The sequence below is a fragment of the Nannospalax galili genome, unplaced genomic scaffold (genome assembly GCF_000622305.1).
Source record: "Nannospalax galili isolate Female #2095 unplaced genomic scaffold, S.galili_v1.0 scaffold90, whole genome shotgun sequence".
NCBI classification, from domain to species: Eukaryota; Metazoa; Chordata; class Mammalia; order Rodentia; family Spalacidae; genus Nannospalax; species Nannospalax galili.
Genome location: NW_008327604.1, coordinates 483,206 through 486,127, shown reverse-complemented (window position 1 = coordinate 486,127; position 2,922 = coordinate 483,206).

Sequence of the window (2,922 nt, the reverse complement as noted above, 5' to 3'; positions counted from 1 at the left end):
GCAATGCTCCCTTTTAAGATTCTAGTATCAAACCAATGTTTGATTAAAGTTTTACTGGGGAACCAATGAATTTATTGAGCTTACTTACTGAGATAACTGAGGGGTTGCTGAGGTGTATGACCTGAGGGTATGCACACTGGAAGCCTTTACCCAGCATGGGTCATGCCTTCTCTTCCTAGCCTTCCCCAGATTGTATATTTAGCCCTCCCCAAATCCAGGAGGCCATGTGTGATTAGGGCCAAATTACGTACAGTCAGCTGGGAAGAGTGGCTGGATACGCCATTGAGGGCCCAGTGACCCTGCTTGGCCCTTCTTTAATGAAGGAGCACAACCATCAACAAGCCTAGTTATGATGATGATTAGCAATCAGGCTCAGCTGAAGTCATGATGATGGTAGGTATTTCGTGCAGAAGGGACTGCTGTATAGCATCATCTTATTAAAAGGACCTGGAATTTAAAAGGATTTGGTGCCAGGATCCACATATGAGCGAGAACATATGTACTTTTCTTTTTTCAATCTGGTTCAAACCTCACCAAGCAGACTAGGCTAGTTGGCCAGGAAGCCCCAGAGATCTGTCTGTCTCTGCTCCCCAGTGTTAGGACTATAAGCACACATCACCACATCTGACTTCCTTCCTTCCTTCCTTCCTTCCTTCCTTCCTTCCTTCCTTCCTTCCTTCCTCTTTTGAGATTTATTTTATTTTTGTGCATGTGCAAGAGCCTGTATATATGTGTACCACAATCGCCAGCAGTGTGCTGGATCTCCTAGAACTGGAGTTCCAGGCAGTCGTGATCCACCATGTGGGTGCTGAGAACCAAACCTGCCCTCCTGCAAGATCTTAAGTGCTTTTAATCACTAAGCCATCTCTCCAGTACCAGGGGTGGCTTTTTCACATGGGTTCTGGAATGGAAGCCAGGTCCTCCCACTTGGAAGGCGAGCACGGAATGAGCTGTTCTTCAGCCCTCCTTTACTATTTCTCCAATGTTTAGTGGGGTGGGGAAAGCTGACCTGATAGTGATAGAAAATGAACGTTTGCTTCTCGTTCACATAGCCACCATCCTCCATCTCCTCCCTGACTATTCTCAAAGTGAACTTCCACTTGCCCCTGAGCAGTGGTGAGCCTCACAGCTCACCTGCATGTCTGAAAGGGCAGTGTGAAAAGCTATTCTCATCAACAGTATTCTGCATGAAAACTCCATGTTACAGTCTCTGTCCTTCCAAACAGAAGTTCTAACCCCTCTCTTTTCCCCCTCACTTCCTATGGATGCCTCACCCCATTGCTATGGTTCCTACCCATTTTCCTTAACTCTGTATAAGGTCCTTCACGCAAGATGAAGATTTTATCTCTGCATGTGTCTTAGCATGTATAAGAATGTCACAGCACTGCTTCTCACAAACGTGTAAGCTGGGCACAAGCCAAAAGCCCATCAGTGAATACATTCTGGTGAAGTCGTTGTAGGGACTACTATGCAATAGCGAAGAAGAATGATTTCAGTTATAAGCAACTGTGTGGATGAATGGGTGGTAGCACAATGCAGAACGCCAAAGCGATGCTTAGGGGTGCGGCTCAGAGGTAGAGCACAGGTTTAGCACACATAAGACCCTGGGCTCAGTATCCCCATCACCGAAAGTCAGAGTCTCAGAAGACCATACACAGCATGGTGTTCTATTAATAAAGAACAAATCAGGCAAAACGAAATACTATATTGTAAAAGCACACACAGAGGTGTGATCAAGCTTGTTTACAAAGAAGTGAAAGGGGGGAGTGCGAGGTGCACTTACGTTGCTGTCAGTGCTCTGGTTCTTGGGAAGTGAAAGGGTTGAGAGGTACCTACTTTTTTAGGATTCATTTTTATTATTTTTAATGATGTACATGTGTGCCTCTGCATGTGGGTATGTGCATGTGAGTGGAGATGTCCACAGAGGACAGAAGAGGACATCAGATCCCCTGGAACTGGAGTTACAGGCAGTTGTGACCACCCAGTGTAGGTGCTGGGATCTAAACTTCGATTCCTTACTAGAGCGGTACGAGCTAGCCACTGAGCCGCCCTGAGGTGCTTATCCAACAATAAGTACATCAAATAAAAGAGGGTCATAACTCAGCCAGTGACAAGCCAGGGTTATCATTTGTCCAATTCTGGGCACCTGAAGGTATTTTTAAAAATTCTTTGTGTGCTTGTTCAACAAAACATAATCATCAGAATTCACTCTTCTCAGAAGACAGAAAAGGGCTAGAGAAAAAAAACAAAACTTTATTTTATATGAAACATTTAAATTCCACATAGGAAATGTATTAAAGGTACCAAATGCAGGCAGATCTACTGGCATTTTGCCAGTGATATGAGGAGCAATATGTGAAAATTCTAAATTAACTGACTGTATTTCTAATTTTAGATCAGTCTCCTTGGCAACTGCCAGAACAGCCCTCCACTTGACCAGACGGTGGGTCCACGCACACGGTCCTGCCTTCAGTTACTTGTCTGACACCGACCTCAGATCATCTTCCATGGACCTGGTCTTGCGTTTGGCTCAAGTACTACACAGATCATTGGGAATGAGCCTCTTCCTCAGCAGTTCATAGTGCAGACACACAGACAAAAACTGACCACTTGGCCAACATGACTGTCATAAACAATTTGTTGTGGGAGCTCTGTAGGCAGAAGGAAGGAGAGAGGGAAGAACAGACACCGGGTGCCATCTGAGGCTCAGCCCTGTCAGGGTCTCTACACGTGCTGATATAGAGGTGATCTCTACACAGCCCTGAGGGGAGGATCAGTCCCTGTTCTCCTGCTAGGGGAAACTGAAGTCCAACCGGGAGGTGGTCAACACTGATGAGATGGGGGCACTTAGCAGGTGGCCAGTGTCCATTCCAGACAGACCAAATAGTGTCAAATAGAACCACAATAAGCTTGTTAGCACTG